This window comes from Anomaloglossus baeobatrachus, chromosome 1 (genome assembly GCF_048569485.1).
Source record: "Anomaloglossus baeobatrachus isolate aAnoBae1 chromosome 1, aAnoBae1.hap1, whole genome shotgun sequence".
In the NCBI taxonomy this organism is placed as follows: domain Eukaryota; kingdom Metazoa; phylum Chordata; class Amphibia; order Anura; family Aromobatidae; genus Anomaloglossus; species Anomaloglossus baeobatrachus.
Window position 1 is genome coordinate 445,113,771 of NC_134353.1, and position 13,621 is coordinate 445,127,391.

Consider the following 13,621-nt stretch of genomic DNA (forward strand, 5'->3'; position numbering starts at 1 on the left):
TCTTCATCACCTAATGGTATAAAATTTTGTAACACACCTGTGGTGTCAATATGTTTGCTGCAAACCCATATGAAGTAATTGAGTGGTGTAGTTTGTAAAGTGGGGTCACTTATGGCGGTTCTGCTTTTATAGCCCCACAGGAGCTCTGCCAATGTGACATGTGCCTCAAAAGTAGTTTTCAACTACATTTGGTGAATCTATGTACCCAGAAGAAATTGCACAACAAATGTTATGGTTTACTTTCTCCTCTTACTCTTGTGAAAATGAAAAAGTTTGGGCCTCCTAGGTAAATTCCATACGGGTTGTAGTTTCCAAAATGAGGTCACTTGTCTGGGGTTTCTACTTTTTCTCACCTCTAGGCCTCTGCAAATGTGACACAAACAATTCCATAAAAGTCTGCACCTACAGTGTGCCCAAACAGTAGTTTTCCACCACATATGGAGTATCGGTGTACTGACGAGAAATTACACAACAAATTTTGGGATCCACCTTCTCCTGTTCCACAAATGTAATTTTTCATTTTCACAGCTCAATTCTGTGAAGCACCTGTGGGTTCAAGATATTCACCAGACCTCTAAATAAATTCCTTGAGGGATTTAATTTCCAACATAGGGTCACTTGTGGGGTTTTGCTACTGTTTAGGCACATTAGGAGCTCTGCATATGTGACATGGCATCCGCTTTCTATTTCAGCCAATTTTGCACTTCAAAAGTTCAATGGTGATCCTTCCCTTCCGAGCACTCAAACATTTCTGCTTTTACCCTTTTGAACATTTTTGTGGCAAAAATGTGTTTCTTATTTTCACAGCTTGGCATTATAAAATACTGTGAAACACTTGCGAGTTCAAAGTGTTCACCACACATCTAGATAAATTCCGTGTGGGGTGTAGTTGCCAAAAGGGTGTCATTTGTGTGGTGTTTCCACTGCTATATATTACAGACAATTTTGCACTCCAAAAGTCGTATGATGCACTTTCCCTTCCAAGCCTGGTTTCCCTGTATTTAGGAGAACTTGAACAACAAATTGTATGGCTCATTTTCTCCTGTTAAGCGGGCTTTACACGCTACAATATATCTTACGAGATGTCAGCAGGGTCACGTCGTAAGTGACGCACATCCTGCATCGTTAGTGACGTAGTTGCATGTGACACCTACGTGCGACCCTCATTGTTCGCAAAAAACGTTGATCGCATACACGTCGTTCATTTTCTAAATATTGTTCGTCTAGTTGAACGAAACTGGTATATTGTAACGTTTGACACCCTACCAACAACGAGCCTCACGTTCTTATGTACCTCACATGCGACGCGGGCGTGTCTCTCCACGCCATGCCTCACGCCCACCACTATGATTGGTGGTACCAACTGCGTAACAAATTGTCCTTCGTGTTTTATAAGGCGTACACAACTCGTGTATTGTTAATCATTTATCCCTGTCTGCGGTCCGGTAGATCTAACGAGATATTGATCGATGTGGCATCGTATAGAATATGCACGTGTGACGGCTCAGAGATGACCTATGTACGATCTCTGCAGATCGTATATACGACCTGGGCATGTCGCATCGCATACGAGATCGCATATGAAATTGTAGCGTGTAAAGCAGCCTTTACCCTTGTGAAAGTGCAAAATTTGGGGCTAAAGCAAACTTTTTGTGGAAAAATGTCCAATTTTAAATTTATCGGGAAAGAAGATATATAAGGGGCACTACTGATATAAATATGGATCAATGAAAAAACACACCAAACTGAAGCAATTTGAAAAAAAAGAAAAAGTGGTATGCAAAGACATGATAATAAAGTTGAAAAAAATATTTAATTTTATTAAATAAATAACAAGTTAGAAAACAAACACAGTTAGTACATATAAAAACATTTAAAACAACACAAACAAAAGTCAAAACAGTGTTTCTTTAAAAGACACACACAATCCCCGAGCATATATACAGTGCTCGCCAAAAGTATTGGCACCCCTGCAATTCTGTCAGATAATACTCAGTTTCTTCTTGAAAATGATTGCAATCATAAATTCTTTGGTATTGTTATCTTCATTTATTTTGCTTGCAATGAAAAAACACAAAAGAGAATGAAACAAAAATCAAATCATTGATCATTTCACACACAACTCCAAAAATGGGCCAGACAAAAGTATTGGCACCCGTAGCCTAAGGCGGGCTTTGCACATTACGACATCGCATGCCGATGCTGCGATGTCGAGTGCGATAGTAACCCCCCCCCCGTCGCAGCAGCGATATCTTGTGATAGCTGCCGTAGCGAACATTATCGCTACGGCAGCTTCTCATGCACTCACCTGTCCTGCGACGTCGCTCTGGCTGGCGAAACGCCTCCTTCCTAAGGGGCGGACCGTGCGGTATCACAGCGACGTCACACGGCAGGCGGCCAATAGCAACGGAGGGGCGGAGATGAGCAGGATGTAAACATCCCGCCCACCTCCTTCCTTCTCATAGCAGCCGGGATGCAGGTAAGGTGATGTTTCTCGCTCCTGCAGCTTTACACACAGCGATGTGTGCTGCCGCAGGAACGAGGAACAACATCGTACCTGTCGCAGCACCGGCATTATGGAAATGTCGGAGAATACACCAATGATACAATAACGACGCTTTTGTGCTCGTTCATCGTATCAAAAAGGTTTTACACACTACGACATCGCAAGTGACGCCGGATGTGCGTCACTTTCGATTTGACCCCACCGACATCGCACCTGCGATGTCATAATGTGCAAAGCTGCCCTTATACTTGGTTGCACAACCGTTAGCCAAAATAACTGCGAACAACCGCTTCCGGTAACCATCAATGAGTTTCTTACAATGCTCTGCTGGAATTTTAGACCATTCTTCTTTGGCAAACTGCTCCAGGTCCCTGAGATGTGAAGGGTGCCTTCTCCAAACTGCTATTTTGAGATCTCTCCACAGGTGTTCTATGGGATTCAGGTCTGGACTCATTGCTGGCCACTTTAGTAGTCTCCAGTGCTTTCTATCTAACCATTTTCTAGTGCTTTTTGAAGTGTGTTTTGGGTCATTGTCCTGCTGGAAGACCCATGACCTCTGAGGAAGACCCAGCTTTCTCACACTGGGCCCTACATTATGCTGCAAAATTTGTTGGTAGTCTTCAGACTTCATAATGCAATGCACACGGTCAAGCAGTCCAGTGCCAGAGGCAGCCAAGCAACCCCAAAACATCAGGGAACCTCCGCCATGTTTGACTGTAGGGACCGTGTTCTTTTCTTTGAATGCCTCTTTTTTTTTTTCCTGTAAACTCTGTTGATGGCTTTTCCCAGAAAGCTCTACTTTTGTCTCATCTGACCAGACAACATTCTTCTAAAACGTTTTAGGGTTTCTCAGATAAGTTTTGGCAAACTCCAGCCTGGCTTTTTATGTCTCGGGGTAAGAAGTGGGGTCTTCCTGGTTATCCTACCATTCAGTCCCTTTTCATTCAGACGCCGACGGATAGTACGGGTTGACACTGTTGTATCCTCAGACTGCAGGGCAGCTTGAACTTGTTTGGATGTTGGTCGAGGTTCTTTATATACCATCTGCACAATCTTGCGTTGAAATCTCGTCAATTTTTCTTTTCCTTCCACATCTAGGGAGGTTAGCCACAGTGCCATGGGTTTTAAACTTCTTGATGACACTGCGCACCGTAGACACAGGAACTTTCAGGTCTTTGGAGATGGATTTGTAGCCTTGAGATTGCTCATGCTTCCTCACAAGTTGGATTCTCAAGTCCTCAGACAGTTCTTTGGTCTTCTTTCTTTTCTCCATGCTCAATGTGGTACACACAAGGACACAGGACAGAGGTTGAGTCAACTTTAATCCACATCAACTGGCTGCAAGTGCGATTTACGTACTTATTGCCAACACCTGTTAGGTGCCACAGGTAAGTTACAGGTGCTGTTAATTACACAAATTAGAAAAGCATCACATGATTTTTCAAACAGTGCCAATACTTTTGTCCACCCCCTTTTTATGTTTGGTGTGGAATTATATCCAATTTGGCTTTATGACAATTTTTTTTTTTTTCATTGAAGACAAATAAAATGAAGATAATATAACCAAAGAATTTGTGATTGCAATAATTTTCAAGAAGAAACTGAGTATTATCTGACAGAATTGCAGGTGTACCAATACTTTTGGCCAGCACTGTAGTGCTATAATCAAACAACTGACAAAATAGAGCATATAATTGGACACATATAATAAGTATTCTAAATGTCAAAACACATGCAGAAATAGCAGTATGGAAGAATTAGCAGAACATGCAGATTACATTGAAACAATGCTGTAATATAAGATGGAAAAACCATGTGAGCCTAGTCAAGAAAAAGGACCTGAAAAAAGGCACTAAATCACAAGCAAATAAGCAATAGAAACATCACACATGGTGCTTACTAACACAGAGAGCCATCCTGCTATAGAAATGCCATATGAAAATATGGGGAAAGGGGGAAACCACGCGTATCGCCATGAGACCGTGGCTTCCTCAGGGGTGCCTCTTTTCAGGTGCTTTTTCTTGACTAGCCTCACATGTTTTTTTTCCATCTTATATTACTGCATTGTTTCAATGTAATCTGCATGTTCTGCTAATTTTACCATTCTGCTGCATGTATTTTGACATTTGGGATATTTATCATGTGTCCAATTGTCTCCTCTATTTTGCCACTTGTTTGCACTATATATGATTTGGGGATTGTGTGTCTCTCACAGAAACACAATGTTTTGCCTTCTGTTTGAGTTGTTTTTATATGCACTAGCTGTATTTGTTTTCTGGCTTGTTATCTAATATATAAAGGTGTGTGTGTGGGTCTGGGTCTGGGTCTAGGTCTGGGTCTGGGTCTGGCATCTGCACCATCGCATCTACAGCCACAAAATTTTGCACACTCACACGTCTGGACCTCGAGAGCATCATAGGTTATGTTGTGAGGCGAAATTTTAACTCCGCGCGTTCCAATTTACCAATCAATTTTGTCCCTATCTACATAATGGGGAAAAAGTGAAACGAGAAGTGTATCCGCACCGTCGCATTTACAATCACGAAATTTGCACAGACACCTCATGTGACCCAGGGATTGTCGTAGACTATGTTTTGACAGGAAAATTTAACCCTGCGCTTTACAGTTACTCTCCAAAAAACATGCCTCCGTTAAAGTAAATGGAGCCTGGAACTACAGGTTATTAGTAGGAGCTGTGATTGGTTGCTATAGGAACAAAAGATATTCATAGTATAAGAAGCTTATATGTGAGGTAATAAGATGTCGGTGGGGAGATGGATAGAGAGAGACAGACAGAGAGACAGACAGGGAAAGAGACAGACAGAGACAAACGGTGAAAGAGACAGACAGAGACAGAAGGTGAAAGAGACAGACATAGACAGATGGGGAATGAGACAGACAGAGACAGACCTGGAAAGAGACAGACAGTGAAAAAGACAGACGGAGAAAGAGACAGACCTGGAAAGAGACAGACCTGGAAAGAGACAGACCTGGAAAGAGATAGATGGGGAAAGAGACAGACAGACATGCAGACAGGGACAGAGACAGGCAGACAGGGAAGGAGGAGACAGCCAGAGAGACAGAGAAAGATAGATGGGGAAAGACACAGACCTTGATAGAGAAACAGAACCAGACAAGGAAAGAGACAGACAGAGACAGGCAGACAGGGAAAGAGACAGACAGGAAAAGACACAGACAAAGAGACGGGGAGACAGACGGGGAAAGAGATAGACCTGGGAAAGAGACTGACCTAGAAAGAGACAGATGGGGAAAGAAACAGAGAGATAGAGACAGACAAAAAAAGAGACAGACAGAGACAGGCAGACGGGGAACGAGACAGACGGGGACGAGACAGACTGGGAAAGAGACAGAACTGGAAAGAGACCGACCTGGAAAGAGACAGATGGAGCACATTACTTGGCCAATTTAGTTAAATCTGTGTGGAATATCTGTTGTGTTGAAATATATGTTGTGAAATGCTTCTACTAGCTTAGTTTTTGCCTTTTAATAATTACATTTCTATCTATTTGCTTTGTGGTTTTTGTGTGCAGAATAAATTTTTGTTAATACATTCTATTTTGTTAACAGCAGTTATTAACCCGGGCGAAGCCGGGTAGTACAGCTAGTTTACTTAATAAAATGAAATTCATTTTTCAACTTTATTATCATGTCTTTGTGATCCCAAAAAAATATTTGCACACTACTTTTTCTTTTTTTTCAAATTTTAATTATTTCCTTCTACATTGCTTTAGTTCATGTGAAGTACCTAAAGGGTTAATAAAGTTTTTGGATGTAGTTTTGACTAGTGTGAGAGGTGTAGTTTTTAGAATGGTGTCACTTTTGGGTATTTTCTGTCACCTAGGCCTCTCAAAGTCACTTCAAACATGATGTGGCCCAAAAAAAAATTGTTTTGTAAATTTAATTGAAAAATTAGAAATTACTGATAATGTTTTAACCCTTCTAACTTCCTAACAAAAAAGAAAATATGTTTAACCTCTTCATAGCACATGATGTACTGGGTACATCATGGATCATGTTAGGGTAATGTCTGAAGTCTGCTGCAGGCTGATTTGAACAACTGACATGTGTACCTTCCAGGCACGAGTGAATCCACGATCCACCCGCACCTGTTAACCCCTGACAATGGGCTGTCAAACTTTGACAGCCCGATGTACATGCCCAGTGCAGTAAGCGCGTACTCACTGGCCGCCATCGGAAGTCACGTGACGTGATCACGTGGAGCTGGTGGTTGCCATGGTAGCACAGAGTCATGTGATGACTCCTGTAGCAATCATGAGTCACTTCCTCTCATTGACGGCAGAGTGCCGTGTGTGTGAGAGGACAGCAGCATTTCAGACGATCTTAGCGCCACTTTTTTTGGCCAAACTTGTGATTTTTTTTTTTAACCCCTTAGATAAAAGTAAACGTATACCCGGTTGGTGTCTACAAACTCGTACTGACCTAAGGCATCACAACGACACATCAGTTTTACCATATAGTGAACATGGTGAATAAAATATCCCCAAAACAATTGTGCACTTTTTTTGCAATTTCTCCACACTTAGAATTTTTTTTGCCATTTTCCTGTACTCTAAATGGTAAAACTTATGGTTTCAATTAAAAGTACAACTCGTCTCGCAAAAAATAAGCCCTCATATGGCAAGATTGACGGAAAAATAAAACAGTTACGGATCTTGGAAGAAGGGGAGCAAATAAAACAAAAGGAAAAATCGCCTGGGGGTGAAGGGATTAAAAAATGGTGTTGATGTAAAGTAGACATGGGGGAAATGTTATTAATTATTTTGTAGTATGAATATCTGGTTTAAGTGCGTAAAAATTCTAAGTTTGAAAATTGCAAAATTTTCACATTTTTTAATTTTTTTTAAAAAAAAAAAGAAAAGCAAATAATATCGACCAAACTTTACCACTATCATGAAGTACAAGGTGTCACAAAAAAAGCTCTTTCAGAATCTCTCAGTGTATTGAAGAATTCCAGAGTTAGTACCACATAAAATGACACTGGTCAAAGTTGAAAAAATTGGTCCGGTCAGGAAGTTAAAAACATAGTCGAGGGGGAGTGGGGAGACATTAAAAGTGATGGGCAGAGGTTTTTAAGGCATACAACTGGTGACAAGTGACAAGTTAACACATCTTTGAAGCTAAGCAAGTTTTTAACCTGTTTGATCTGCTCTTCCCTAATCACTGCCTCTCATGGAAGTGCTGATACTTAAGCTGGTGTCACATTTAACGACAACGACATCGCTGTTACGTCACCATTTTCTGTGATGTAACAGTGACCTTGTAAGTCGCTGTTATGATCGCTGCTTAGCTGTCAAACACAGCGACGCAGCAGCGATCATAACGTCGCTACATGTGCAGAGAGCAGGGAGCCGCGCACACTGCTTAGCGCTGGCTCCTTGCTCTCCTAGCTACAGTACACATCGGGTTAATTAACCCGATGTGCACTGCAGCTACACGTCACAGTGCAGAGAGCAGGGAGCCGCGCACACTGCTTAGCACTGGCTCCTTGCTCTCCTAGCTACAGTACACATCGGGTTAATTAACCCGATGTGTACTGCAGCTACATGTGCACAGAGCAGGAGCCGGCACTAGCAGCAAGAGGACGCTGGTAACGAAGGTAAATATCGGGTAACCAGGGAAAGGTCTTCCCTTGGTTACCCGATGTTTAAAGTGGTTACAGCTTTCCGCAGCTGCCAGATGCCGGCTCCTGCTCCCTGCTCGCTTCATTTCGTCGCTCTCTCGCTGTTACACACAGCGATGTGTGCGCCACAGCGGGAGAGCGCCGACGAAAAAATGAAGCAGGACATTCAGCAACGAGCAACGACCTCACAGCAGGGGCCAGCTCGTTGCTGGATGTCACACACAGCGACAGCGACGTCGCTGCAACGTCACAGAAAATGGTGACGTAGCAGCGACGTCGTTGTCGTTGCTGTGTGTGACACCACCTTAAGGCAGTTTATATTGATCTTATCTGAGTCACTTGAACAGACATCAGCACAAGATTAACAATGTCATGGACTCCACTTTAAGATCCCTGAGTCATCACCAGTGTAAATTTCAACACTTGTGATTGTGTGGAACCCCCCCATATATATTAGATGGCGTATTGCTAAACAGTCATTCAGTCAACAGCTACCTCTCCCAACTCCCTTATACATGAAAGCTGAAGGAAAAAGAGCGCCAATAGGGTCTTACCAGATATTATAGGGAGATGTACATAGAGAGACACTCACTTAAAAAGGTTGTGTAAAGGCCACGTCTCACTAAGCGACATCGCTAGCGACATCGCTGCTGAGTCACGGCTTTTGTGACACAACAGCGATCTTGCTAGCAATGTCGCTGTGTGTGACATCCAGCAACGACCTGGCCCCTGTTGTGAGGTCGCCGGTCGTAGTTGAATGTCCTGGACCATTTTCTTCAAAGGCGATGTCCTGCTGGGCAGGACTTATCTCTATGTTTGACACTGTATGACAGGGTCCCAATGACAGCAGAGATCATTATACAGGTCGCTACTGCAACCTGTATCGTTACTGAGTCGTTGGTAAGGTCTGACTGTGTGACATCTCACCAGCGACCTCCCAACGACTTACCAGCGTTCCTTATCGGGTCGCATCTCGCTAAATGTGACGGGGGCTTAAGTCATAACCCTATGCAGGCCTGACATAATGGCGGCTGCCACAGCCCCAGTTAGGTTAAACTTCAATGTTGGAGAGGAGAAATGGGGTTAATGCCGTACTGCTGCCGAAGTAATGGACGGTTGATTTAATCAATTTTTCGTAATTTTATAGGTCTTTCAGACGTTTCAGAGGTGAGAGTCTCTTTCATCAGGACAAAGGAAAAATCAACAATGTATGGACATGTATGACATGACATCTATATACTGTATACACGTGTGTCAAATACAAGATCCACCCAAAAAAAAAAGGGGAGAGAACCAGTGACCGATATAGAGAAAAAACACTTAATACATGTACAGCCAGAAAATAACAAATGTCTAGGTATCAAAAAACCTTATAATACTTTCTTTTATAAAAATTTAAAGATTGCATCAAAAAGAAAGAAACTGATCGAATTTTCTGCAAGAAAAACAAGAAGAAAAGAAACATGAAAACATGTGGGAAAGTGGGATTCGAACCCAGGAGTTATACTGTATATAGAGCTCTGGCAAAAATTAAGAGCCCACTGCAAAATTGTCAGTTTTTCTGATTTCTCTCTTTTTAGGTATATTTTTGAGTAAAATGTAAATTGTTCTTTTATTCTATAAACTACTGACAACGTCTGCAAATTTCCAAGCAATAAATTTTGTATTTTTTTTTGGAAATGAGAAATGGTCAAAATAACAAAACAATGCATTGCTTTCAGATCTCACATGATGAAAAGAAAACAAGTTCATAATCATTTAGAAACAAAAATACTAAAGGCCCCGTCACACTAAGCAACATCGCTAGCAACATCGCTGCTAATGAACAACTTTTGTGACGTTGCTAGCGATGTTGCTGTGTGTGACATCCAGCAACAACCTGGCCCCTGCTGTGAGGTCGTTGGTTGTTGCTGAATGTCCTGGGCCATTTTTTAGTTGTTGCTGTCCTGCTGTGAAGCACAGATCGCTGTGTGTGACAGCGAGACAGCAACAACTAAATGTGCAGGCAGCAGGAGCCGGCTTCTGCGGAGGCTGGTAACCAATGTAAACATCGGGTAACCAAGAAGCCCTGTCCTTGGTTACCCGATATTTACCTTTGTTACCAGCCTCCTCCGCTCTCACTGTCAGTGCCGGCTCCTGCTCTGTGCACATGTAGCTGCAGCACACATCGGGTTAATTAACCCGATGTGTGCTGTAACTAGGAGAGCAAGGAGCCAGCGCTAAGCATTGTGCGCTGCTCCCTGCTCTGTGCACATTTAGCTGCAGCACACATCGTGTTAATTAACCCGATGTGTGCTGTAACTAGGAGAGCAAGGAGCCAGCGCTCAGTGTGCGCTGCTCCCTGCTCTCTGCACGTGTAGCTCCGTGCGGTGGTAACCAAGGTAAATATCGGGTTGGTTACCCGATATTTACCTTAGTTACCAAGTGCAGCATCTTCCACGCGGCGCTGGGGGCTTGTCACTGGTTGCTGGTGAGCTCACCAGCAACTTGTGTAGCGACGCTCCAGCGATCCCTGCCAGGTCAGGTTGCTGGTGGGATCGCTGGAGCGTCGCAGTGTGACATCTCACCAGCAACCTCCTAGCAACTTACCAGCGATCCCTATCGTTGTTGGGATCGCTGGTAAGTTGCTTAGTGTGACTGGACCTTAAGGGAGAGTTAACTCTCTGGGATGCTGGCCTTGAGGGCAGATTGGCAAAGAAAAAGCCATATCTGAAACTCGCTAATAAAAGGAAAAGATTAATATGGACAAAAGAACACAGACATTGGACAGAGGAAGATTGGAAAAAAGTGTTATGGACAGACAAATCAAAGTTTGAGGTGTTTGGATCCCACAGAAGAACATTTATGAGATGCAGAACAACTGAAAAGATGCTGGAAGAGTGCTTGACGCCATCTGTAAAGCATGGTGGAGGTAATGTGATGGTCTGGGGTTGCTTTGTTGCTGGTAAAGTGGGAGATTTGTACAAGGTAAAAGAGATTTTGAATAAGGAAGACTATCACTCCATTTTGCAACGCCATGCCATACCCTGTGGACAGTTCTTGATTGGAGACAATTTCATCCTGCAACAGGACAATCACCCAAAGCACACTTCCAAATTATGCATGAACTATTTAGGGAAGAAGCAGGCAGCTGGTAATCTATGGAGTGGCCAACCCAGTCATCAAATCTCAACCCTATTGAGCTGTTGTGGGAGCAGCTTGACCGTATGGCACGCAAAAAGTGCCCATCAAGCCAATCCAACTTGTGGGAGGGGCTTCTGGAAGCATGGGGTGAAATATCTCCAGATTACCTCAGCAAATTAACAGCTAGTATGCCAAAGGTCTGCAAAGCTGTAATTGCTGCAAAAGGAGCATTCTGTGACGAAAATAAAGTTTGAAGGAGAAAATTATTATTTCAAGTATTAATCATTATTTCTAACCTAGTCAATGTCTGGACTATATTTTCTATTCATTATGCAACTAATTTGATAAATAAAAGTATGATTTTTCATGGAAAAGACAAAATTGTCTGGGTGACCCCAAAGTTTTGAACTGTAGTGTATATATTTACACGATGGGCTGCTGATAAGTCTTTGGCTTTACCCAGAGAGAAATGAGATAGGATGATGAAACTACATTTATTTCAAATACTCTCCACTGATGTCAACACACTTCTTACATCAGTATTCCAAGTTCTGTAAGCCTAGCAAAAAAAGATTTCAGTTGTGCCTCAAACCGGGCATTCGTAGCAGCCATGGCATCAGAAATGGTGTGAAATTTGGTACCCTTGAGGTGTTTCATCAGGATTGCAAACAGATGATAGTCGGAGGGAGCTAGATCTGGTGAATAATGTGGGTGGTCAACCAGCTGGAATCCCAGCTCTGCTAGTTTTGCCATGGTTGCTTGTGCAGTGTGAACAAAGGCGTTGCTTGCAGGAACAAGATTCCTTTGGACAACTTGCCGTACCTTTTGGCCTTCAGAGCTGCCTTTAATTGGTCCAAAAGTTCAATGTAATACCTTGCATTGATGGTGAAACCCTTTTGAAGGTAGTCCACTAGCAGCACGCCCTCCTTATGCCAGAACACAGACGCACAACCTTAGTGGCTGATTTTTGCACCCTGAACTTCTTTGGACGAGGAGAACCACTGTGCCTCCACTCTTTTGACTGCTTCTTGTTTTCAGGGTCATACAAATAAATCCAGGTCTCATCCATAGTGACTAGTCGATCCAGGAAGTTCTGATCAGTCCGGAAACGCTGAAAAATGGACTGGGAAGTTTTCACTCGCATGCTTCTCTGATCAGTTGTCAAACATTTGGGGACCCACTTTGCAGATAGCTTCCTCATGTCCAAATGTTCATGGATAATGACAAACACGTTCATAGGAAATCCCCATGATGTCTGCTTTTGCTTTAGCTGAAATATGCAGATTCTCCAGTATGAGGTTGTGCACAGCATCGATCTACAGAACACAACCACTCTTGGTTGTCCAGGACATTGCTCATCATTGGTACTGAAGTGGCCCGTTTTAAATTTGGCAACCCAGTTCCTATCTGTGGAGTATAAAAGGCATTGATCCCGCAATGTCTGCAACATCTCTCCATGAATATACTTATCAGACTTTCCTTGCAGAAACAAGAATTTTATCACTCCTCTGCTCCAAGTTGCTGTGAATATCGCATTAGACTCCACCATTTTGTTTTGTTTTCCCGCGTGCGTAGAACACTGTTGCCATAAGCAACAAACAATATTTTGAAAACCTATATTAGACACATAAGGCTGTCATGTGATGTAACATTCGTTACCATAGAAACAAAAAAGATCACAAAGCAAAAGACTTATCAGCAGCCCCTTTTATATATATATATATATATATAAATATATATATATACACACAGTACAGACCAAATGTTTGGACACGCCTTTTCATTCAAAGAGTTTTCTTTATTTTCATGACTCTGAAAATTATAGATTCACATTGAAAGCATCAAAACTATGAATTAACATGTGGAATGAAATACTTAACAAAAAAGTGTGAAACAACTGAAACTGCACTGCAACGTCCAAGAGCTGCAAGATGAGGCGCAGAAGACAGGCAGCATCATAACACGGTGGAGGATTCAAGGCGGCAAGCAGCAAGTCACCTGGCCTGGAGGCTACACAGTGTGCATGGATGGATTTGAAAACTCATCTGTTCAGAAATGCCTATAACCTTCAATGACCTCACTGCTTCACCACCGTGAGGAGCTGCCGCCCCACCACCGTGCGGAGCTGCCGCCCCACCACCGTGCGGAGCTGCCGCCCAACCTACACCCCACCTACTGTCTCCTCCCCAAAATCCTATAGAATGTAAGCCCGCAAAGGCAGAGCCCTCTTCCCTCTGTACTAGTCTGTCTATTGTAACTTATATATGTATTCTGTATGTAACCCCCTTCTCATGTACAGCACCATGGAATCAATGGTGCTCTATAAAAAA